Source organism: Cetorhinus maximus, chromosome 26 (genome assembly GCF_964194155.1).
Source record: "Cetorhinus maximus chromosome 26, sCetMax3.hap1.1, whole genome shotgun sequence".
Lineage (NCBI taxonomy): Eukaryota > Metazoa > Chordata > Chondrichthyes > Lamniformes > Cetorhinidae > Cetorhinus > Cetorhinus maximus.
The window spans coordinates 9,442,297-9,467,920 of record NC_135904.1 but is presented as its reverse complement, the minus strand read 5'-3'; the positions used below and the strand labels follow the sequence as shown (position 1 = coordinate 9,467,920).

At 38.4% G+C, this 25,624-nt stretch overlaps 2 long non-coding RNA genes across 2 annotated transcripts; both read left to right on the top strand.

The window, feature by feature from the left end:
• Positions 1–1,073: 1,073 nt before the first annotated feature.
• LOC144668267 (uncharacterized) lies at positions 1,074–12,618 on the top strand. Its single transcript, XR_013573466.1, has 3 exons — positions 1,074–1,093; positions 4,671–4,796; positions 10,349–12,618. It is a non-coding gene; the product is annotated as an uncharacterized LOC144668267 (long non-coding RNA).
• Positions 12,619–24,090: 11,472 nt separating this feature from the next.
• LOC144668268 (uncharacterized) lies at positions 24,091–25,052 on the top strand. The gene is made up of 2 exons (XR_013573467.1): positions 24,091–24,166; positions 24,866–25,052. It is a non-coding gene; the product is annotated as an uncharacterized LOC144668268 (long non-coding RNA).
• Positions 25,053–25,624: the final 572 nt, after the last annotated feature.

Sequence of the window (25,624 nt, the reverse complement as noted above, 5' to 3'; positions counted from 1 at the left end):
CCCATAGATCTGGACCAGAAACAACATCAATGGTTCATATCTATGAACATTTGATGACTCTTATTCTTCTCTAATATCAGTGAGGGAAATATGCATTTCCATAGAACAGTTAAGGGAAGTGACATTTCCGGGTTTGTTATTCATGAAATATGGGAAAACATGCAGCTTGCCAAGATGATAGAAATAATTAGGAATGATTATGGCGCCATTAAGTGCTTATGAGCCTGTTCTCGGCCTCGATTTTTAAATTCTCAACTTGGTTTTCAAATAACTCCATGGCCTTTACCATCCCTATCTCTGTAATCTCTTACAGCCCCATAACCCTATAAGATCTCTGGACTCTTCCAATTCTGCCCTCTTGCGGATTACGGATTTTTATCACGCCAGTGGCAGCCAAGGCCCTAAGCTCTGGATAAAAGCAAAAAACGGCAGATGCTGGAAATCCAAAACAAAAATAAAAATACCTGGAAAAACTCAGCAGGTCTGGCAGCATCTGCGGAGAGGAACACAGTTAATGTTTCGAGTCCGTATGACTCTTCAACAGAACTAAGGAAAAATAGAAAAGAGGTGAAATACAAGCTGGTTTGGAGTTCCCTCCCTAAACCTCTCTGACTCCCTCTCCTTTGAGATGCTTCTTAAATCCTACCTCTCTAATTAAACTTTTGATCATCTGTCCTAATATCTCCTTAAATAGCTCAGTGTAAAATTTTGTTTGACAATGCTATAAGAAACATCTTGGAATGTTTTGCTATGTTAAAGGTGCTATATAAAAACAAACTGTTTTCATTGGTCCTGTAAACTAGGTTCTCACATTCTGAGCATTTCCCAAGGGTTGTAGACTGATTGGCTGGTGTTTTTTCAGGCATCCCCCATGCCTATAGAACATATTGTGATTGAGACCTTTATTCAATTGTGAGGGACACATTTTTACTGTTTTATTCTTGTGCAGTTTTCAAAGCCAAGAGAGACAGACACATAACTGCAGCCAGCTTCACCGATCCCTCGAAGTGTAGTGATCTCTTGCAGTTTGATGAAAGACACTGCTGCTGTCATGGTGTTAGAACATCAATTCGAAATGTTGATCCTTAACACAGTGAGTTTACAATCATTCAGCTGTGGGTGTGGATGGGCGGAGAGAATTCGTAGAGCTTACCTACAGAGAGGTGGGGGTGGGGGAGTGTAGATTGTAAGATGATTCAGTTTGGGACCCTGTTAGATATTGGTATCAATTATAGAGCGGTCTTGGCAGAGATAGAAACACTGGTGCAGCAGAATATCACAAGGCTCAGATATGTGACCAAAATACATAGCACTGCATCTTTTTTTTAAGAAGTATCTTCTATGTTGTTTTATGCTGATGAACCAGAGGATACATGTTCTATATTGTATTATTTAACAGCTGTGGATCTCTAATCAATGCTTGTAGGTTGGATGGCACAATGTTTTATACTGACAGGATTGCTATATCATGTGATGCCCAGTGTATCATTCAGTTCCTAAGGTAGAGTTAATTTGAGCTAGTGTGTCTCCTTAAGGCTATAAAGTCTCAAGTGTGTAAACATTGTTGAGGTCAGTCAGTGTTGGTGAAAGATATTTGCATATCGGTAGGTCTTTGTGAATGTACAGCACCAAGTAAGATGAATTCGGCATGAAATAACTGGCTTTCTTTTTATAATTATGACACTTTTAAGTTTGACTTCTGAAGCGTGACAGATATATAATTTAATGATCTAGCACATGATCAATTTTTCAAAAATTCTGTAAAAAGGCTAGATTTTTCACCCGTTTATAGTCACTGGGTGGAAAATGCCTCAGCATCCATTTTTTTCTCTCTCTTTCTTATTTATCTGCTTTCACTTCTCTCTGCCTCTACTTCTTTTTCTCTCTCTAAATACCTTTCAAATTATCTTGTCCCTGTAGCTCTGTCTCTTTACTCTTTTTCCCCTGAAGTTTCTCCTGAATTCCTTATTGGATTTATTAGCGACTATCTTTTTATTTATGGCTCCTGGTCTTGGATTGTATATCTTAATGTCAAATAGAAAGAAATGCTGGTGTTTTACTCCCCACTTGTTTTATACCTGAAAGAAAAGTTATAGGTGTTTGTACCCTTTCATGACAACCAGCAAGACTGATTATTGGGATGGTATGGCATGAATTTTTGTCAGTAAAGTTGGCAACCTGCTTTGCTTGAGTAATTGATGGTAGCTTTCAGCTGGGTTCTGGGAGTTACACTCCTCAGCTTACCCACTTACCCCAGAAACATTGTAGAACTCAAGCTTTGGGCCCCAGAAAGGGGCTAAACCTTAAGGGAAACTTTACTGTAAACTTCTAAACACTGAATTGATATATCTTTAATCGTTTTGTTACAAATTACTTGATTTTGCAACTGTTTCTGATGTTAAAATATATTTTGGTGGTTTGAAAACACATCCAGAAAATTTTGAGCATAATTATCACTTGTCAATCTATTGCTTCCTGGCCCTGGCTTTTTATGAGTAGCCCTTATTGCTGCTGATCTGTTCATGATTGGTTCCTTCCCTACTATTATTTGTTGATTGCTCATTGTTGCTTTCTTCCTGTTTAATTGTATTTGAGGCAAACAGTATCATTCCACTGAAAATGATTGGCTGCTGTTTCAAACATGAACCAATCAGGGTTTTCAAGAGATTTGGACACTTTGCAAGTAGGCATTTAGGAAGTGTGACACAATGAAATTTGATGGGTACTTTCTCATAATTGACACAAATGCACTAGATACAAGACTCTTAATTATATAGGTAAATGATTCTATAATCACTTTTCATGATAATAACTCATTTCAGTCATTAACAAAGATCCCTGTAGTTCTGACCTTGTTTTGAGAACTATTATTCAATTTCTTTGTCCTAATACAACAATTATCCTGGAGTTTATGCTCAATTGCCTTTGGGGGGTTAGGAAGTAATTTCATTTTTCCCCTTAGGTTTTCCCATGTTTACCAGCTCCCCTGGGGGATTAAATAAGTTGGTAAATCCACAACAGTGTAATTGTATGTGGTGTGTCAGCAGGACTGTGCCAATGGATTGACTGACCTTCTCATGTTCTCCCCTTTGTCTATATTCCACTGTAGCCCATGCTATACCAACTAGGGTATTGAAAACACATGTTTTCTTATGCTCATATCCTGGTCATTTCAAGTCAAGTGATGTTGTAGGAAATTTTTTTTAAAAATAGGAAGTCAAGTCAAAAAGTCAAGTGATGTCATAGGAAATTCAGACTTTGTAAAGTGTAAGTAATAGCAGTTTTAAGAAGGTTGACACAAGGCTTGGATTAAGAAAAACCTTTTGTGATACTTGTGCTCAAAATGAGGAAATTAGTATTAAAAAATGGAATATGTTCCTATTTTGGCCACCCACTGTCAGCAGCAGGTAATCCCAGATGTGTTAGAGTTGACTGAAAAGTAAATCATCCCTTGCCTTATTCCCAATCTCACTGTGGTGGGATTTTCCCATTTATCACAGTCATCATTCAGCCACTGTTGACTGGTCTGGGAAATGGATACGTGTGGTAGAATTGGGGGTTGAGGATAATTGTCCATTAGTGCTGAATTCTGAGTTGTTTGCATTGTGGCACCATACTTACCCTACCAGAAATTAGACTGAGACTTGAAATATCTTAATGCGCCCTTTTATATTTACAAACAGGAGAAACTTTCATCCCACAAATCTGGTTGCATTCAGTCCCACCAACAGAGATCTGTGGTCATCAATACACCATTGCAACACCTAGTTCCCCTTAGCAATTTCATGAATATGAAACTTTGGTAACTTGTGAGATGTGAGAAAGGGTAAAACTGCTCTCCCCTTAAATCATGGGTGCCTGCAAAAAGATCAGCAGTAGAATGCCACAATTGGCTTCTGTTCCTGGTCTAGGCAGGAGGAAAATTAACTTGGGTCCTAGCTCCTGATGATTATACAATGTTCCCCTGCTAGAAAGCACAGATATAGGAATCAAGTGAGGACTGGATCAGATTGAACTATGTATAAAAAGTTTGTCATGCTCTTTGTCCAAGGTCATGGATGGAAAAAGGCCACTTGGATGAAATACCAAAAGTCTTCTGGCAATCATATACTAAAGTAATATGAGTCACTGCCTTAAGGAGAGGAGAGATAAAAGTTGAGAATTGATTACAAATATTGGAAGAAAGGAAAATAAAATGAAAAACAAAAGGAAAATAACAGAAGACATCATAGTAACCATTTCTAGTAAGCTATGATGAAAATAAAAAATGCTGGAAGTAAGAAGCAGGTCAGGTAGCATTTGTGGAGAGAAACAAAGTTGACATTTCAGTTTGCGATGACCTTTCATCAGAACAGGAGCTGTTCTACTAAGCTGTGTTAGTCGCTTGCATAGGTTTATGCTAAAACAGTCCTTCCATCATACAGAAATAACTGAGGGGTTAATTTTTTTTATTGGAATTGTCATTAAGAATGCAAGTGTTCTCTACTAAACACCATATTTTTTTCTAAAATGTAAAAATTATGAGACGTTTATACTGTCCTTTAATTTAGCTTTCAGTCAGAAAGGCATTAAGTGGGAGCTATAAAAGTAGTACCTGAAGAATTATAATTAATACCTATAATGAATCATAAATTATTCCCATAATCACAAGTTTTTCTAATACTTTTCAGACAATCCATTATAAAGATTGCTACGTGGAACAGATTTATGAACTGTTAGAAGACACACTAATATAAAAGAAGGACCTAATTCTAGGAGCCTGGGGAATTAAAGAATAATGGAGGCATCATCATATAGTAAGTTGTAATTGAGGACAGATAAGCCCAATCAAAGAACAAGCCTGCAGATTGAGTCAAGTTGCCCATTCTTAACTGCAAGCTACTTTATACTCCTCGTGCACTGCAAGTTGATAGGTTATTTGCAGTGCATTAATTCTGAAACCATCATATATCCCCATTGCCTTAGATGTAAACTCTACTGGTAAGTTTGTGATGGAAGAGTCCGCACCATTTTGTGATCAGTGGCCACAATGACATCACCCCAAGTCTATGTCATTGTGTGGTATGTAAACCAATCTGCAAGACAGTTTAACAAAACAACGTTGCACTTTTAAACAGTTAGCTGTAGGAAAAAGTAAAGCTGCTCATCGTAGCTGCCTAGTGTCTGTTTCAACAACAACATAACGTAAGTGTCTGGAAACTAACCTGCTCACCACCTGTCTGATGTAATTGAGATCACAACTCAGTCTCCACAGTATTACTTACATTGAAATTCACCTGTCAACTATGACCGCATCCCATTAGGCTCGTACTTTAAATGAAATCATCACTCAGGCATATCTGTGAAATGTTCCCAGACCACTGTAATAATTTACTGGCACATTCTGCAATTTTCCCTATATTTTATCTTGATAATTGCCCTGTACTTTTTCCCACCTGTATAATCACTCCAAAAAATTCTACAATTCTAGAAAGTAGCAACAGTTTCACTTGTTTGAAATTGGCAGGTCTATCGACACATAAATGCCACATTGATTGACAAGCCCATTTCCATAGCAGGCTCCATGCATTGACAGCTGCTGGTTTGATGATGCCAGATACTATCTTCCATAGGAATTTGCCTGATTTGTTTTGAATCTATCCATCTATCTAGTTTTCTGTCTGTGTGGTATTGTAGAGCTCCTACAACCAATTAAGTTGTAGAACCAAACCCCTTCAACCAATCACCCAATGGTGACATGTTGTGCACTATCCATCATTACATCAGCTCTTTCTGACTACCCTCTTTCCCTAAGAGCTGAGTGCTACTGATACTTCCTGTTTATCCATCATTCAAAATAATGGGCCCTGTCTTGTCTTGAGCAATGCCCCAAGGGATTCACTAGTACCCTGTAAAGCTGCCATGAGGTTTCTCTGTTTTCCTTACTGAATCCATGGGCAAATAATTTTTCCTATAATATATAAGAAATTTCATAATATAGGCACATCCCATATCCATAGGAACTATTCTACTCAATTCACAATCTAATACCTGAAGGCTTATGGCTATACTAATATTTTACTTGGCTTGGCATCCTTTCTTTTCCTTTTGTTTTGGTGATGTGCCTTAGGATGTTTTTCTACCTTAAAAGGAGCTACATAAATGTGGATTGTTATAAAGTATACACCCTGTGTAACTGTCTCCTTACTAATAGAAATCACCAATGCACGATGGAAAACATCACAATGCAACTTCGCTGTTATTAGCTCCCTCAATAGCTCAGTAGTACAATGTGGCTAGACCAGAAAGGTTTCAAGTTTGATCCCCTCTCTGTGGCTCATTAGCTGATCTCAGCTGGAGGCGAATTAGATAAATAGGTGATTTAGAAAGTTAAATGGGTAGAATAAAGCAATAGGAAATTAACAGATAACAATTCTTTCTTTCCTTATGAGAAAGCACTTCATAACTCTGGTGCACTTGAACTAAAAGATCTTTATGTCTATGAAGGAACATTGGGAATGTAGTGTTACTGGTGAGGTATCTTATATTCATTGCTTCATACTATCCAGTATACAGTCACAAGTAATTTCACATTACTGAAACTAGAGAAAGCTATATGAGATGATGGAGGTAAGTTTGTGCTAGATAGCATTTCCTGGAGTCTAATAATAACGTCCTTTGAAGGTCAGCATTTTATATCTTTTGACAGAAATGTCAAAATAGTTTGATTGATCATCCAAATTAAGACTCAGATTCTTTCAGAATTAGCAATGCTGCTGCTCCCTCAATGACTCAGCAATTAAATTCACTGTCCAGTGTGGTACTGAGTCATCCAGTTTAAAAAGGTATCAAATTTGACTCTTCACGGATTTAACTGACCTTAGCCATGTCAATTGTTGAGGAATTAGTTCACCACAGCACTCCTGATCACTGTCTAGTGACCAAAGTATTTGATTGGTTGATAGAGATAACTAACTTTTGTTAGTGGAAGAGTCCAGAACAAGAGAGTATAATCTTGAAGTTAGAGTTAAGGCATTCTGGGGGGATTTCAGAAAGTTCTTTGTCACACAAAAGGTGGTAGAAATCTGAAACACTCTCCCCAAAGAAGGTTAGGTCAATTGAAAATTTCAATAGATTTTTGTTAGGCAAGGTATTGAGAGTTACAGAATAAAGATGGATAGATGCAGTTAAGATATAGATCAGCCATGATCTGATCAAATAGCAGAGTAGGCTTGAATGGCTGAATGGCCTACTCCCATTCCTATGACCCTTACTGCAAACTATATGTGTATAGACATGAGATGAGGACAGGACAAGGCATGGTTGTGGTTTGATAGTCTGCTGACACTGACTGTCCAAGTTCAGACATGCAGAATGGTCAACTGGACATAATTGCTGCACATTGGGATTGCATATTGAAAAACTTACATTTCTATTGCGCCATTCACAATTTCAGGATCTCACAATGTGCTTTATCACCAATTAAATACTTTTTAAGAGTATTACTGTTGTAATGTAGGAAGTGTGGCAGCCAATTTGCACACAGCAAGATCCCACAAACAATGGTGAAATTATGGCTAGATATTCTGTTTTTCAGTGATGTTAGGTGAGGGATAAATATTGGCCAGGACACCAAGGTGAACTCGTTTCCTCCTCTTCAGAGTAATTCCATGGGATCTTTTGCATCCACCTGAGAGAGTAGCCGTGGTCTCATCATGAAAGATGGCAACTTCGACAATGCAGCATTCCCTCAGTATTGCACTCGAGTGTCAACCTGGATCATGGACTCAAGTCTTCTTGAAAAGTTAAAGGGGAAAAAGCGCATGCAGATCCCCACTGAATAGGTACATACGATTTTGAATAGATATTTTGAACCGGAAACAGTTACTGCTGGTTGCTAAGTCAAGTTTTCTGCCTTGTGATGTAGTTTAAATCAAGAGTGCATTGCATGATGTTAATGAGAGTCACACAGATTCCTTGTGAATCTACGGTGTTGCAAAGTTCACAAACTATAACAACTTGCATTCATATAGCTCCTTAACATGGAAAAAGGCGCTTAAACCTAAGCTGTCCCAGACGATCAGGTTGCATGCAGCCTGTCTCTGTACTCTAGTTTAATAGTCATTACTGCTACAGAACCTTAAACTAAACAGCTGCTTAGTATTACACATTGCCTGGGTCAAATGTATTGGGTATCGGAGCTGAAATCATGTAACTGTAAATTAACGGAAAATGTAACTGCACTTTGCCAAAAGATCAATGTCCAATAAGGGCTACACAATCAAACTTGTCGCTCTGATTGAAAGTCTAAATTGCCTTTCAAAGATAAGGTGGTAATCAACATAGGTTTAACAGTCTTTCTTCTGTGTTCAATTACATGCTAATGACTTGTGCCAAACAGAGATCTTTAAATACTATTCCTGATTAAATCTTATGTAAGTAATGAAAAATTACTTAAGCTAGACAATCAATAGAACTGGGGCCTTAATCACTATATTTCTGTTTTATATTTTCTGATCTTGTTGCACAAGAGGCTTCCCCAAGTCCCAGTCACAATAATAAGGATAATAATTAAATGGAGTCATCTGAGTTTATTTACTTTTTCTGGCTCAAGTTGAGGTGCGCAGTACTTTTAATTTAAATTTCAGTAGTAAATGGGGAATTGTTGAACGCTGTAATAACTTTGTCCAAGAACAAAAGTTGTCCTAACCTGGTAACTTGATATAATTTTCTTTAAAAACCTTATTTATAGATTTGTGTAAATAATAAAACTGAGACTGCAAACTAGACAAAGAAGAAGGAAATAAAAGCACAAGATATTAAGAATTCCCAAATGATAAAAACAATTAGAGATCATCCAGCTTTGGCAAAATCAACATGGGATATAAAATATAGTTTAAAAAAGACACAAGATCATTGGTCTCTCTGCACAAAGGATACATGACTAAAGAGGTAAACAAGTAGGCTGGGCCTGGTTCTAAAGCTTTCCACAACCAATGAATTATTCTTGAAGTGTAGCCGCTGTTGTATTTGTGGAGAAATGCAGCAACAAATTTGCACACAGCAAGGTGCTATAAAGAACAATCCGATTAGATGACCAGTTGATCTGCGCTGGTGGTACTAGTTGAAGGACAAATGCTGTCCTGTGTATCAGGTGAACTCCCCTGCTTTTCTTTGAGTAGTGCCACAGGATTTTTATATCCATCTGACCAGGAAAACGGGCCTCAATTTAACATCTCGTATGAAAGATGGCACCTCAGACAGTAATGCACTGAAATGCCAGTCAAGAATTTATGCTGAGGTCCAGCAATCAGTTTTGAACCCATGAACTTCTGATTCAGAGGCAAAATTGCTACATTGATACAAGGCAGACATAATGGAGGCAATTTAAACCTAACTTGCCATACGGGAAACAAAAAGGATCAGCTGAATTTACACCTCACTTGATATTAATCTCCATTCTGGAGAATAAAGTTAACCAGGGCATTAAAACCAGCATTGCACCCAATCCCATTAGTTTCACAACTGGTGGGTTAGGTTAAAATTGCCCCCAAAGTTTCTGATCCTGATTTTTATTTAATTAAGATAAATCCAATAGGGAATTCTGGAGAAACTTCTTTATCCAGAGAATAGTTAGAATGTGGAACTCCCTACTGCATGGGGTGGTTGGGGTGAATAAGGGGAAGCTAGGTAAATACATGAGGAGAAAGGAATAGAGGATATGTTAATGGGATGAGATGAAGCAGTAAGAAAGGAGGCTTTTGTGGGGCATAAATACAGGCATGGACCTGTTAGATCATATGACCTGTTTCTGTGCTGTAAGTATGTTATGAGCTATGAAGAGAAAGCAGCCTTGCAGATGTTAATTGCAGATAAAATTGGGATTAACTGTGATGTTTCTATAGTTCGCTGATACTGAATAAGCTTATGTGAGAAACGGCCAACTGGGTGAGGTAGTGTCGGGCTGTGGGAATCCATTATACGACTCATTACCATTCATGCTCCCAAGTACAGGGAACACGGAAGCCGTTTATTATGTCCGCCCTTGTGAAGATCAGCTGACAGAACAGGCCAGGGATCAAGTCTGTGACCTTCATGGTCCATATGGCCAAGGAACCAAATACGACTGTGTATTTGCCCACAAATGAAACATTCTTTAAAAAATGGATTAAAATGACATTTGGGCTAGATTCATTCCATTCACAGTCAATGGGCTGAAAACCAGACCCAGCATTAATATTCACAGAGCTTAGTGTCCTGTTCAATGACATTGTTTATTAATGCTCATTGCATGTTAAAACAGCAATTAAAACAGTTTTTTAAATGCATGGGTTTTTTTTAATTGGGTTTCTGTCTTTTGTATGTGTAGAATCATATATATGTGAAAAGGATGTGCCCAGGACATTGTCCCAGAAGATACCTTTCAAACAGACGGTAGAAAAAGATTGTGAAAAACGCAAACACACAGGAGGTTAGGCCAGTGCACTAAACAAAATTGGTTTGGCCTATGTTAATGATTGGACTTGAACATAAATGCTTCAGGGGTTATATAATTGTTTCTGCCACCCCTATAAATATCTGAGTAACAATAAAATTAATGTGATTTTTCTTCCTAAATAATTTATGCTTTACAATGCATAAGTACCTCATGAATCACTAATCACAGAATGAGTACTTATCCAGGGATGTATTTTATTTCTGTCACTTTTAAATAGAACATTTGTAATTTTAATTATGTAGTTTTTCAGTAAATGATTAAAACAAAAAAAACTGTGTTATTATAAATAATTTAAATAATTGCTTAAATGCTTTGGTGATGTGTGAGCAGGGTATTTTTCTGCTTTTAACACCATGTCTTTTTAATGTTTTCAGAAATAATGCACTTAAAATCACAGTTTATTTCTATGCATCGTTAATGTTTTACTTGTATTTTCACTGAACTGTGTGGCCCTTAGTGATGTTCGCTTTAAGAAAACTGGAAACCCTCTGTGGAGAGATCTTACGCACAACAACAGAAAACAAATAATTAGGGAGGACTGTGGTGGGGAAGGGGAGGGCCACAATTTTAAGTTGTATAAAGTCAGATCTAGATTAGATAATGGGAGATGGGTCTTTACGTAGAAAATAGTGAACCTGTGGGACAGGCTCTTGGCTCTTGAATTCCTTCAGACGAGCATGGAACCTGTTTCTGTCTGGAGTAGAGATCTCCTCATACCAAAGGTAGGTTCTGTATAGAATTATCAGGATCACAGTGGTTTCATGGAAAAGAGGAATTTCTGACATTTTTTTCCCCCACAAATTGGTGTGGTTTTTTAATGTATTCTCGCCTCTTCCAGGAGGTGACAGGGTTTTGAGTAGGATAGGGAATATATATTATGATGCAACAAGTGTCATAAGTTGTGTGGACAGGGTGGAGCAGAAAGTCTTTTCCTGCCAGTCACTATTTGGATGTGTGTAATGTAGCTGCCCCAACAAGGCATTGGTAAATGCATTGCACACTGAAATTGCTCCATTTAGACCCAATAATGTCCCTGAGTCAATCTCCAGTCTCAGCTGGGTTAGCTGGTGCATGTAGTTGGAGTACCACAGTTAACTTTAGGCATGGCTTCAACTATGATGCCTCCGATAGTTCAATAGCCAGTTGAAATAGTTTAGACCACAGATGAAAACAAGGTCCCTTGGGTGAGATTGCAAATTTTGGACAGAACAGTTGCACTGTATCCCCAGTAGATCTACCCAAGGAAATAGTTTGAGAAATGGTCGAAACTGGAGACATTACCAGTTAAGTTTGAGGAAAAAATGTTTCTCTGTCTCTGGATAACTTTGAACATCAGTAATAAACAAAACTAAAATGGTTTTACAGTTTGCCCAACAATGCTACTTTACATAGAATCATGGAATGGTTACATCACAGAAGGAGGCTATATTTGTTTTGAAAAATGTAACCTTGAGAATGTTAACTCCATGAATCAGCTAACCCAGTTAGACTGCGCACTCTCTTTTGTAGATCATATTACCAAAATGATTGGCTAAATGCCTTTTTAAAACATTTGTATCATATTTCTATTCACAGAGCATGGGGCAATTACAGAAAGTGCATTAATTGTGCCTCACTTTGTGTTAATACAGTCTGGCAACAGTGCTCAAATAGTCAGGGGCTACAAATATTAGAAAATATTGCAAACAGCATTATACTGCATTGTAATTCCAAACCTCAAAGGAAATAACCTTTCCTAAACTCAAACGGTTTTCAGTATCCTCTATAACAGACTTTCATCCGTCAAACTGCTTTATTCTTGAGGAATGCAGCTACAAGGTCAAGGCTTATTGTAGCAGGACAGTAGTGTGGTTAAAGGGAGAAGGAGAGGAATGGAGATAAATCATCAACTTGTCATTGGGTGATGCCAACCTTGGATTTCAAAGTGCATTCAGACTTTACAAGTTTAGCATTGGTGTGAAGTGCGCTTTGCACAATGCTAAACTTGGGAGTGTAAATCAAGGCGCTGACACATGTTTCAGGCTGCTTTTATACGATAACTGCAGCATCAGTGTGAAGTGAAATTGCATTGCGTCAAGCTGTACTGTAAATGCACCCTTAAAAGCCCATAGATTACAAGGCTGACGAAGGTAACAAGTTGCAGTTTTAAGACTTGATTTCAACAGTTAGGACGCAGAATAGAGTGATCATAAACTATAAACTGCGCACGGTTAACTGTGCAACATATTGCATGAAGCTGAATGTTTATAATGTGCCAAAACTGCAGCAAGTTAAAAGCCTAGAGCAAAATAGTTCATGTTTGAGAACATTTTCTTAGTTAAAAGTATGTGAAATTAAGCCAGAGAATTGTGTTTCCAGCATTTTAGTTAATTCCTGGCAAGATATTGCATAAGATATTGAAAACAGTTCCTATATGAACATGTTAACTGGATTTCATTAACTGTAGGTGGATCTGATTGTATTTTTATTTAATGGAGTGGAATCCTTATTAACGTATTACAATATTTAATACAGCTTATTAGTTACTGCTGATTATTTCTCCAATAACAGTTGTGTCATGATTGTTAGAATCATGAATGATACAGCACAGGAGGCTATTTTGTCCATTGTGCCTTTGTCAGCTCTTTGGTAGAACTATCCAATGAATCCCACTTTCCTGCCCTTTCCCCATAGCCGTGTAATTCTTTCCTTTCATGTTTTTATCAAATTCCCTTTGAAAGTGACTTGAATCTATTTTCAGAATCCTTTCAGACAGTGTATTCTAGATCACAACTCATTGTGCAAGAAAAAAATGTTTTGGGCATGGGCTTGATGGCCCAAATGGCCTCGTGTGCCATAATGATTTTATGACTCTATGTCAACTCTGAATCTTTTTGCTGGTTACCGTAACTTTGTGTCCTCTTCCTACCAACCCTCCTGACACTAGAAACAGTTTTGCCATATTTACTTTTCATTAACCCTTCATTCCAAATGCCAGTGCACAACTCTGGCAATCTACATCCACTATAGGAACTGCTGTTGGCTATAAAAAAAAAATCAAAATCTATATGTAATTGTTCTCCATATTAATTAGCATTTGTGAGAACTATGTAGATCTGCATTCCCACATACCTACAGCCTCACTCTGTTTTCCCTTAGACAACAGATGCTATAGAAACATAAAAGACTAAAGTGAGTGGGCAAAATATTCAGGTACAGCAAGCAATTAGGGTTGAAGTATAAGGGTAAGGAAATCTTGCTTTGATTGTACAGGGCTTTGGTGAGACTATATCTGGGGTACAGTTTTAGTTTCTGTATTGTCTTAGAGGAGTGCAATGAAGGTTCGCTAGATTGATTCATGGGATGAAAGGGTTGTCATATTAGGACTGATTTAGTAGGATAGACCTATACCCTCTGTGTTAATTCCAATAATTGTATATCGAGGAAGAATGAGTCTGAAGCAAACTCGTACCTTTAAAACAGGTTTATTTCCAAGATAACAAAGTCACAGACCCTCCCAATTCCTCACAGACACCCAGAGTGAACTGGTTTATATACTCTTGCAATGATTCCCTAATCCGGCTCCAAGTGGGGACAGAAGTGCTTAATTACCAACTTAAAGGATGTATCCTATTGCAGCACAAATTCAACATTAACATTCTGGAGTTTAAAGAGCAAGGGGTAATTTCAAAGAAACTTAAGATTCTGAGAAAATGCCACAGGTGCTGAGAGGATGTTTCCCCTATCTGGCGAGCATAGAATGAGGGGACACAGTCTCAAGATAAGGGGTTGGCCATTTAGATCTGAGATGAGGAGAAATTGCTTACTCAGAGGGATGTGAATCTTTAGATTCTCTATCTCAAGGGGTTGCAGATACTCAGTCATTGAGTATATTCAAGTCTGAGATTGATAGATTTTTGGATTCTAAGGGATTCAGGCAGGTCAGTGAGTTGAGGTCAAAGATCAGCCATGATCTTATTGACTTAGTGGAGCTGGTTTAAGCAGACCACATGGCCTATTCCTGCTCCTACTTCTTATGTAGGTGTCAGCTGTAGCTCAGTGGATATGCATAAGTGCTTAGTTTGTTTTAAAGAAGAGGGTAGAAAACGTATTATATTGTAATTTTATATCCATAAGTAACTGTCCCAACATACAAGTTTCACAATAAAAGCAGCTAATATTATACCCAGTAAATGAGATCTTACTGTAGAAAAGATGGAAAGTTGTGGAAGCAGTTATAATGTAACAGAAATTGAACTGAATTTGTGTCATAGCAGATGGCACTGTCAAATGCATTCTTTACCCTGTCATGTTCTGTAAAAACAAAAAGAGCTGTGAATATTGATGAGATCTGATACAATTTAAATTATCCACCGCACAGATCTATTACACTCAATCACACTGTCCACACCAGTGGAGTGACTTCTTTTTCGTCTGAAGTATTTTAACAATTGTCTTCCTGATTTATGTGTTCAGAGTGTAAAGAGTTCATCATCATTGGAGAATGTAGAGCATTACACACATGACAATCACTGGACTCTTAGTTTGACTGGTTCTGTATATGAATGGAATTAAAAGTATATTCTACCAACAGCAGTTAAGTAGCAAAAGTCATTTTCTACCCATCAGAAGTTCTAAGCTTTGGGTCTGAAACAATTACTCTGATATACAAATGGGGAGGTGATGGCGCAGTGGTATTGTCACTGGACTAGTATTTCAGGGACCAGGGTAATGCTTTGGGGACCTGGGTTTGAAATTTGAATAAATAAAAATCTGGAATTTAAAGTCTGATGATGACCACAAAACCAATGCAGATCTGGTTCACTAATGTCCTTTAGGGAAGGAAATCTGCTGTCCTTACCTGGTCTGGCCTGCATGTGGCTCTAGACCCACAGCAATGTGGTCATTTCTTAAACATGCTCTGAACGAGGGAAATTAGGGATGGGCAATGCTGGCCTAGCCAGTGATGCCCACATCCCATGAACGAGTATAAATAAATAAGCTAAATTACCACATAAATACAAGTTTCAACACAATTTAAGTTAATTGAGTTATGTTGTCAGGCTCAGGTTGCTCTATTTTTATCAATATTCAAAAGTGTTAAAAGTTTATTTCTAGTACTGCCAACCAGTTTGCGTTATGTATTGTGATAAATAGCACTAATGTGCAGCTAATTTAATGATGCAGTGTCCAATATTATGGGAGGTTCCAATAAAGTCAATGGGGAAAGCTATTTCCATTGGTTTATCAGTCAACAACTGGAAGGCATAAATTTAAGACCATCATCAAAAACAAAGGGTGTGGTTAAACAAATCTTTTTTATTTATTTAAAACAGGGGATTGTTAGGACATGGAATTGCGACGGAAGGAGATTTTTAAAAATGATTTTTAAAAAGAAAGTGGACACTATTTGAAGAAGGCAAATTTTAAAGGAAATGGCAAAAGTACAATGGAATGAGATGAAGTGGATAACTCTTTTGGAAAGACAACACAGGAATGATGTACTAAATTACTAAAGTTCTATGATCCCAAGCTGAATGGTATCAGTCTGAACTCATTAAAATTCTTTCACTTGGATAGATAATTTACCTCCCACATTTTGGCACTTCTATGCAATTTTTCTTTACCAATGTGATAAGCATTTCCACCGTTGTTTCTGATGGCAATTCCATTTCCTAACTACCGTTTGTGGAACATGATGATTACCTCCCTCTCCTCCACCCCCTGGTGAATCCTTTCTGCGCCATCTCCCTGATCTTGACATCCTTCCTAAAGCACCATTCCCAACATTGGCTGGCCCAAAACTTCAGTCCATGGGATTTTAAATGCCAAGATGAAGCTGTTTTTAATATCACCTTATGTGACTCAGCGACATGCTATGTTTTATAATGTTCCTGTGAAATATCTTGGGACGTTTCATTATGTTAAAGGCAACAAATAAATATATGTTGTTTGTAATCATGCCTGTCCCTATAACTATAAGACCACTGGTCCAGGTAGAGGTTTAAAAATAACTTTATCCTGAAGTTAATTAGAAGCTAATTGTTGAGGGGAATCTCTTATGACTAGACAACTGCTTATAAATTATTGGTTTGTAGCCTTGGGAAGTCTGGGTGGGTGGTGCAGAAACTGAGGTGGGAGTGTAGCATTAGTGGTGAAAGAAACAATTACAGCAGTGAGGAGGGATGATATACTAAATGAAGCATCAAATGAGGCCAAATGAGTTGAGCTCAGAAATAAAAAAAGAGGGCAGCTGCATTGCCAGGACTGTACTAAAGATCCCCAGATCGTGGAAGGAAGTTAGAAGAGCAAATTTTTAGGTAAATTTCTGAGTGCAAAAACAATAGGGCAGTAATAATTGGGGACTTCAACTATCCTAATATCAATTAGGAAACGAAGGGCACAAAGGGCACAAAATTCTTGAACTGCATTCAAGAGAACTTTTTCAGCCAGCATGTAACAAACCCAATGAGAGGGGGTGCAATTCTAGATTTAGTCTTAGGAAATGAAGCAGGGCAAGTGAATGAAGTAGCAGTGGGGGATCATTTTGGAGGTAGTGGCCATAATAGATTTAGCATCATTATGAAAAAGGACAAAGAACAGGAGTAAAAGTTCTAAACTGGAGAAAGAAACATTTTACAAATCTGAGAGGTGGACTAGATACAGCTACTAGAAGGGAAAATGGTGTCAAATCAATGAAAAGTATTCAAAAGCGAGATTCTATGGGCATAGTGTACTGTAGGAAGCCTAGAGGAGTATAGAAAGTATGGGGATGAAGTAAAAAAGGAAATTAGTAAAGCAAAGATAAGATTCAAAAAAATTGGCAGGTAAAAATCAAAAATTTTACCAATACATTAAGAGCAAGAGGATAACTAAGGAAAGGGTAGGAGGATAGGGCCTATCAGAAATGTACATGGTAACTTGGGCATTGATGCTGAAGATGTGGGCAAGGTTCCCATTGAGTGCTTTGTCTTCGTCTTTGCTAAGGAGAGGGATAATACAGACATTCTGGTTAAAGAGTGTGAGAAATGGAGGTTATTCTTTTTAATATTTTTGGGGAATATTGTGTTATTCTGTAAAGAAGGCTGTGCCTGTGTATGTGTAAATGATTTAATTAAGCTGGACAGAGGTTAATAGAAAACAGGTTGTCTGGGAGGTTTAAAACATGAAAGGAAAGAGGCGTTAGGATTGAGGTGCAAATGAATAGGTTGGATCTAACATATGCATTTTTAGATAAGTTGAGTGTTTGTTTGAATATCAAAGGGAAGTCAGAGGTATCAAGAAACATGTTTGCATTTTACAGGAGTTCCATTGTAAAAAGAAGAGGGTATATTACATTTTATTGACCTGAAAGCAGAGGAAAGAAATAGAAACAGGAAATGTGTTATATTTGGAGTTTCAAAGAAGCGTGAGAACAATGGAACCTGAGATGAAAGGGGGGAAGAAAGGTATTTTGGAGTTACTGTGGAGAGCTTAGGGGTTGAGTTATTGGGAGCTGGAGCTGTTAGCTGTAGCTGTGGACTACTGGCTGTGTGAGGAAGATCTCCTGGAAACAGCTCTAGGCTTGGAGAAGATGCAGTTTGAATCAGCCATCCAGTAAAGCCAGAGAAGTCTTAGAATGCAACAAGCAATCTGAAGTCTTGGATTTCCACAGCAGATTGGAAGATGTTACTCACAATAAATGCTTGTCGTGGAAGAACAAGTCCAAAGCTAGTCTTTTTCCACAAGTTGGTTTATTCATAAGAGAAGCTCTTCAATATAACAGACTTCCTAGTATCTCCCACACCAGGGTGTCCCAGCTGTATCTGTTTATACTGTTTTGATGGGAAAATCACCTGTTTTAACTAGCAATTGTCTTTAGCAATGTAAATGCTTTGCAATATAATTACTGATACATTGACAGATTCCGCTCTTTTCTTTTTTTAAAGCTTTTGAAAAATTAAAGGACATTCTTTTTGAAACAAACAGAAGGCAATAAAGTTATGTATTTCCACATTTATAGATCCCAGAATTCCTTTACCAAATATACATATGTATATGTAAACAATTATAAAGCAAAAAAAAACAAGTTTTTCCATTTCGTCAGCATAACATGAGACACCCTTCTTCCAATACATTTAGTAATTTCTTGGAGCAGGCACTTCTTTTCATCAAACAGTCTGATAGTTGGTGACTTATGTCAACCCATCATATCTTAGAGATCTCTCTTCTCTCTTAAGATTTCTTTTATGCTAGCTAGGTCTATTCTTAGCCTTTTTTCAGTGACCCTTTTTGTCGAATGAACATTATCCCAAACAGACCAGTTGTTGACATAACATTCTATGGGCAAACCTTTCTCTGTTATGACGTGGCAGATGATGTGTGCCAGGTGGATCAAATCCATGAGGGAAACTTGGTCGCGCTATCACAATGGTTTTGCAATTTGTATTTATTACGAAATGCTTGCACTGAATTCAGAATAAGTCCACCAAGACATTTAGAGATTTTTAAAAATTAAAATATTTATTAACAAAATAAAAGATTTCAAGCACATACATAAGACTACATTTACTACTATAATAACTTCTAAAATTCTAAATTAACCTGACCCCAGTTACATTCCCTTTAAGGCATAAGTCCAAAAATAGATTTTAGATTTTAAACAGATCCAGCAAGTTAACACAATACCCTGAACAGTAGAACTCCAAATGGCTTTTCTCCCACTTTAGTTCCGTTGCATAGCAGACTCATGCACAAATGCTGGAGGTTCCATTAAGGCTATTTCACACACTCCTGTTAGATCTTACATGGTCTTCTGACACATAACCTTTAATTCTCCCTTATATATGTTTCTCTCTTTTTAATATGTAAATTCTATTGTTCCATATGTATTTGAAACTGTATCTTCCTCATAATATAAAAACTTTAATTTTGCCAATATTATCAATAACCTTTGGGAAACATAAACACATTCCTTAGCCTTGCTTTTCTGGCTAGACGCAAATAGACCAAGGTCCCTTTGAAATTCAAATATCCCTTCATCTATGTAAAAATGCAAATTCCCTTCACACTTTGCATGCTAACCCAGCATCCATGTTTACTCGTTAGCATGCTTCTTTTGACGATTTAACTTGCAGTCTGCTTGACTACAAAGTATAATTAAATCATACACAGACACAGCTATATTTATCCCCATAAACCTACTTAACAATTAACCAGAAAAATATTCTGAAAAAAAATGTTACTTTCATGACATCTCATATTGCCCCTTATATAATATTTCTGTCAGTATATTGGATAAGTAAAGCCCCATATCTATCACTTCTACTAATGCCAGTGTTTCAGCAGCTAAGGTGCTTTTCGCTACCCCTTTTGCTCTTTTGGCCTTCCAAGCCAGCGGGCAACATGTATCATTCTTTCCTACCAAGAATATGATAAACCCTGTTGTGCTAGAATACCCATCTGGAAGACTAACATGCGAAGCGTTGCTAAAAATGACCAACCTCATATCTTCTGTTCCACCCAAGGCTGGATACTTGAATGTGCATCTTTCTGAATTGAATTTCTTTAATGTTTTATCTGCTGTCAGAACTTCCCCAACCATAGCTTGTTTCATCATAGTACTCGGCTCCAACACATCATAACTCATGTCAGGTCTAGTATGAGTGCACAACCAGTTCAACTGCCCAATCAAACTTCTCAATTGTTCTGTTTCTTCCTTAGAAGCAGGATCCTGTTTTTGTGAGGATCTAACACAATTTATAGGGATGCAATTAATATTTTCTAGATAAGATTGTTGATTCAATGTCACTCCTAACGTTCTCTGCTTAATGACTAAACCGATGTACTTAAAGGCCCCTGAAGCCTGACTTCCAACCTTGAATTCCTCCTTTATCATCTTGATTACCCATTGCTCAAATTCTACAGAGCCTCCCAACCAGAAATCATCAACATGCATGATAAAGATTCCTGCTAGTTTCTCCTTATGGTGCCAGTAGAACATCGCAGGGTCTGCCTTTAACTGACTGCAACCTGTTTTCAACAGGACAAACTCAACGGAAATATACTATACTCTTGATGCATCATTCAATCCATATTATTCAATTTCCACAGCTTTCCTTCTACATCACCAGCTTTTTTAGGTGGTTTCAAAAAAACTTCTCCTCCTGCAAAAACACAGCCTTTATATCAATAGATTTGCACTCCCAGGAACATGATGTTAAAATAGCTTAAAAAAAACTCTTCAAACTCACTTTCCCTGCAGCAGGCGAATCCATTCTGACATCCTGATCCCTAAGTCTTTCTTCAAAGCCTCGGGCTACTAATCTCGCTTTAGCCTTTTTCGTACCTTTTCTGTACAGGTCCACTTGAAATAGGGCTGGCTGTCCCTTCAGGTATTTAAGTATATACCCCAAATTCCTTCCAACTCTTTCTGTATGGCTTCCTTTATCAGCTTATTTTCTAATTTATTACCAGCTACTAAAACCTCTCGGTCATAAGGACTTCTACTTCTATTAACATTCCTAGCTCATTCTATAGTTCTCGTTCTTGTCAAGCTATGACCTGAACTCACATTCCTCTCTCTTTCTAGTCTACTGCTATATGATCTTTCTCCCATGCAAGCAGAATCCCGTTCGCAAGTCTGTGATTTTTTTTCTGGGGTCACAACCCCTTTGTGTTCCACTGTCAGAACTCATGCTTTCTGGGCTTCCACATCTTTATCTCGGTTTGCCAATCCATTGGTCTCATCTCCTGTCCTTCATCCTGCACATTTAGCCAACGTTTGTATTTACCAGTGGCCTTTCTTGCACTCCCTATGATGGTGGCATCCCTCCACACACTGGCCCCTTCTGGCATGTATGTTACCTTTGTCCCTACTTTGGGTAGTTGCCCTTTTGGACGAATAGCCTTATCCTGTACCTCAGTGTAACTTTGCTCATCGTCAGTCGACCCTCTATACCTGCCGTAGTCTGTTCCTCATAACTGCCCAGGGTGTGTGTAAGTGAAGTGCACAGTGCCTCTTCGCCTTCTATGTCCTGTTCAGAACCTATAAAAGTGTAGTCAGTGCCAATTAACTTCAAAGAATGTACCCTAACGGTTTGATTGCCGTTTTGCATAATTACTACTTTTCCATCACTCCCTATCACCTAGCCAGGTCCTTTACACTCTTTCCAGTTTTCCTTTTTGTAGTATACCATGTCTCTTTGTTTAAGCTTTATTCCTGATGGTCTTATGTGGTGCCTTAGGGCTCGCTGAATTTTCTCCAAAACCTCAGCTTTAATGAAAGCTTTTCTGCCTGCATGCAAACCATTCAGAAGAACAGAAAAAATGGAGCTATTGCTGGTCCCTTCTACAGCGGGGAGAGCATCTGATAACACTGAAGGCAAATTCAGATTTCTTCCGTACACCAACTGGTACTGACTGTACCCCCCAAGCATTTGCAAAGAGTTCTTTGCATGCACTGCCCATGCTAGCAATTTATTTGCAATTGCAATTTATAATCTGGTTGATCAGCCAATATTTTATGTAACATGTCATCTATCACCACATGGTTTCTCCCACATTACTAAACAGGCTATCAACTGCAGTGTGCATAACCATGATGTTCAAATTTTCATATGTTGCGAAATTCCTCATTGGCGAATTCCCCACCATTATCAGTCAGGAATTTTCACTGGTGTTCCTAATCCTGTCCCCACCCATTTCTCCATGACCTTATCAACAATGGTCCATTTGTCCTTACTATGTATTAAAGTGGATAGGCTAAATCTGGTTGCCATATCTATGAAGTGTAGTAAAACAAAACCCCTATCCTTGTCCCAAACTTTTAAGTCCATTGCCACTGCATCATTAAATTCCCTAGCTAGTGGCAGTATCTTGCAATATTTAATACAAATTTCACACTGAGCAGTGATTTGCTCAATAAGGTCATCGTATCCTTTATCAACCACTCCAGCATCTTGCAGTAGAGTTTTCAGTTTCTGTGGCGCCAGCTGTGCAAACTGTATATGTAACTTCCAAATGATCATCTTTTTGTCCACCAAATTCTTATTCCCTGAAGTTAACAAAATTTCATGAGCTTTTTGATGAGAAATATCTGGCTTCCTTAGTGGCAGGCAGTAATGGCCTGACCGAGTAAAATGTTTCCACATTTTTTCCGAACTCTATCATTCTTCATGTCCAGCGTTATCGGAGCCTTTATAATCGCAGATCAACTTAACAATAGGGGTATCTCGCTAGAAACCACATCAGTACTGATGAACAGACTGATCCCTGCTATCTTACAAGGGAGGACTACCCTTTTGGAGGATGTTACTGTGTTATCATCTCCAAACCTGAAGCTTGTAGAGCTTTCATACTGCTTGACCTTCTGCTGGTCTGCCTCATCGAAAGACTCCAGGTAGCAATTAAGCCAACCATCCTACACACTGTAGAAGTGCAACCACTATCCAGAACTGCACATTGAAGGAATCGACCATCAAGATACTCATCACTGGGTTCAAACTTTCAGTGACCAATGCAATTCCATCATGGCAGTCACCATCATCATTTTCAGCCTCTGAAGAATCCATCTTGTGAGTTACTTCAAAAACATGATTCTTTTGCTGTGGGCAATTCATCGCGTAATGAGACTGAGAATTACACCAATAACATGAATTAACGATTCCCTTTGCATTTTTCTGGTTCAAATGCCTATGGTCACCGTCCCAGATCCGTTTTTGTCTCTGTTCTCAAATTGACAAAAGTTACGACCATTTTCGGATAGCCTGTCAGTAACCAAGTCCTTGCACTGGAATCTTTGTATAATATTTAGTTGATCTTGAGTTTTCTTTTTGTTCATTCATGGGACCTGGGCTTCGCTGGCTGGGCCAGCATTTATTGCCCATCCCTAATTGCCCTTGAGAAGGTGGTGGTAAGCTGCCTTCTTGAACAGCTGCAGTCCATGTGGTATAGGTACACCCACAGGTGCTGTTAGGAAGGGAGTTCCAGGATTTTGACCCAGTGACAGTGAAGGAACAGCGATATAGTTCCAAGTCAGGGTGGTGAGTGACTTGGAGGGAAATTTCCAGGTGGTGGTGCTCCCATCTATCTGCTGCCGTTGTCCTTCTAGATGGTAGTGGTCTTGGGTTTGGAAGGAGCTGGCGAAGTAGCCTTGGTGAATCTTCCATCCTTTATTTCATGGCATAGTTGTTCATATTTGCTAAGAAAGTGGCTGGGACTGACTGTTTTTGGAGAAATTTTTAGGGCAGCTGTCATTTGGTCTTGGAGAGAGTCTTTCCCCTGGAATTGAACCCCCATCAACACAAAGTCTATCAACATGAGAGATGCGTGCACAATCGAGTAACTTAAACGCCAATACAGACTCCAGGAATTCAAGTTCAAATCTCTTCAACTTCTTATTCCATTTATCAAAATCCATAATATGTTCCTCCACTGACTGATCATCTGTTTTCTTAAATCTATAAAAGGTTGATCATGCTTCATAAGCTTCCAATAAATCATCCTTTTTGTAAAACTTATCCAAAAACTGTAACAGAAGGTCCAATCCCTCTTTATGACTCAAATCATTCATGTTCCATTCTGAAAATACTTTATTCCTAATCTTACTTTTGGCTGGTAATGATAACACCAATGCCATACCTTGCCTCTTTCGGGGTATGGAAGTAACCCAGGTCCACATCTCAACTTCAGCCTTCCATTGTTGATATGGTTGAGACGAAGAAAAAATTGGTACATAGTCAAAGCTTGCGATTTTGCACCATCCTTCCACCGTTCCGTAACTTAAATTGTCAGCAGTAGTAAGCTTCTTTTCCCTCAGAGAATTGAGACAAAATACTTCATATACAGCAATCAATCACCAAGGCTTAAAGTTCATCTCTGCTACCATGTTACTCACACTAAGTGCTTATCATGGAAGAACAAGTCCAAAGCTAGTCTTTTTCCACAAGTTGGTTTATTCATAAGAGAAGCTCTTCAATATAACAGACTTCCTAGTATCTCTCACACCAGGGTGTCCCAGCTGTATCTGTTTATACTGTTTTGATGGGAAAACCAATGCGCATCACCTGTTTTAACTAGCAATTGTCTTTAACAATGTAATTGCTTTGCAATGTAATCACTGATACATTGACAGAAGAGACTTAGAGGTCATCTGGTATGTTTTTATGAAAGCTTAGCAGTTTGCCTTGGGTAATATTACTGGATTTTTATAGTTAAACATCTATTAGGGAGTGCTGCCTGGAAGCTGATTACTTGGCGGTCTGACCAAGTAGAGAGTCTTTTTGGGGGAATCTTTTGCAAGACTTGCAACTGTAATCTTGCATGCTTAAGTTTTCTTGTTAACACAACTTATATTCTTAATTTTTAAAATCCCAAAGGTGTTACTGGACTTCTGCTGCTGAGATCAATACGTTTTCTTCTTGTTTTCAGAACACAAAAAAAGGGTATGGCCCGTAAGCCATATAAGGAGGCGGTGGCATAGTGGTATTAGTGGACAAGCAAGCCAGAGACCCAGGATAATGCTCTGGGGACCAGGGTCGAATCCCACCACAACAGATGGTGAGATTTGAATTCAATTTAAAAATCTGAAATTAAAAGTCTAATGATGACCATGAAACTATTGTTGATTGTTGTAAAAACCCATCCGGTTCACTAATGTCCTTTAGGAAAGGAAATCTGCCATCCATACCTGATCTGGCCTACTTATGACTCCAGAACCACAGTAATGTGGTTGACTCTCAAACGCCCTCTGAAATGGCCGAGCAAGCCACTCAGGTATATCAACACCGATTTAAAAACTCTCAAAGGAATTAAATTGGACGGACCACCCGGCATCGGAAACAACAATGGCAAACTCAGCTCTGTCGACCCTGCAAAGTTCTCCTTGCTAACATCTGGGGGCTTGACCAAAATTGGGAGAGCTGTCTCACAGATTAGTCAAGCAACAAACTGACATAGTCATACTTATGGAATCATACCTCAGAGACAATGTCCCAGACACCACTATCACCATCCCTGGGTATGTCCTGTCCCATGGGTAGGACAGACCCAGCAGAAGTTGTGGCACAGTGGCAAGGAGTTCCCCTAGGAGTCCTCAACGTCGACTTTGGACCCCATGAAGTTTTATGGCATCAGGCCAAACACGGGCAAGGAAACTTCTTGGTGATTACCATGTACCGCCCTCTCTCA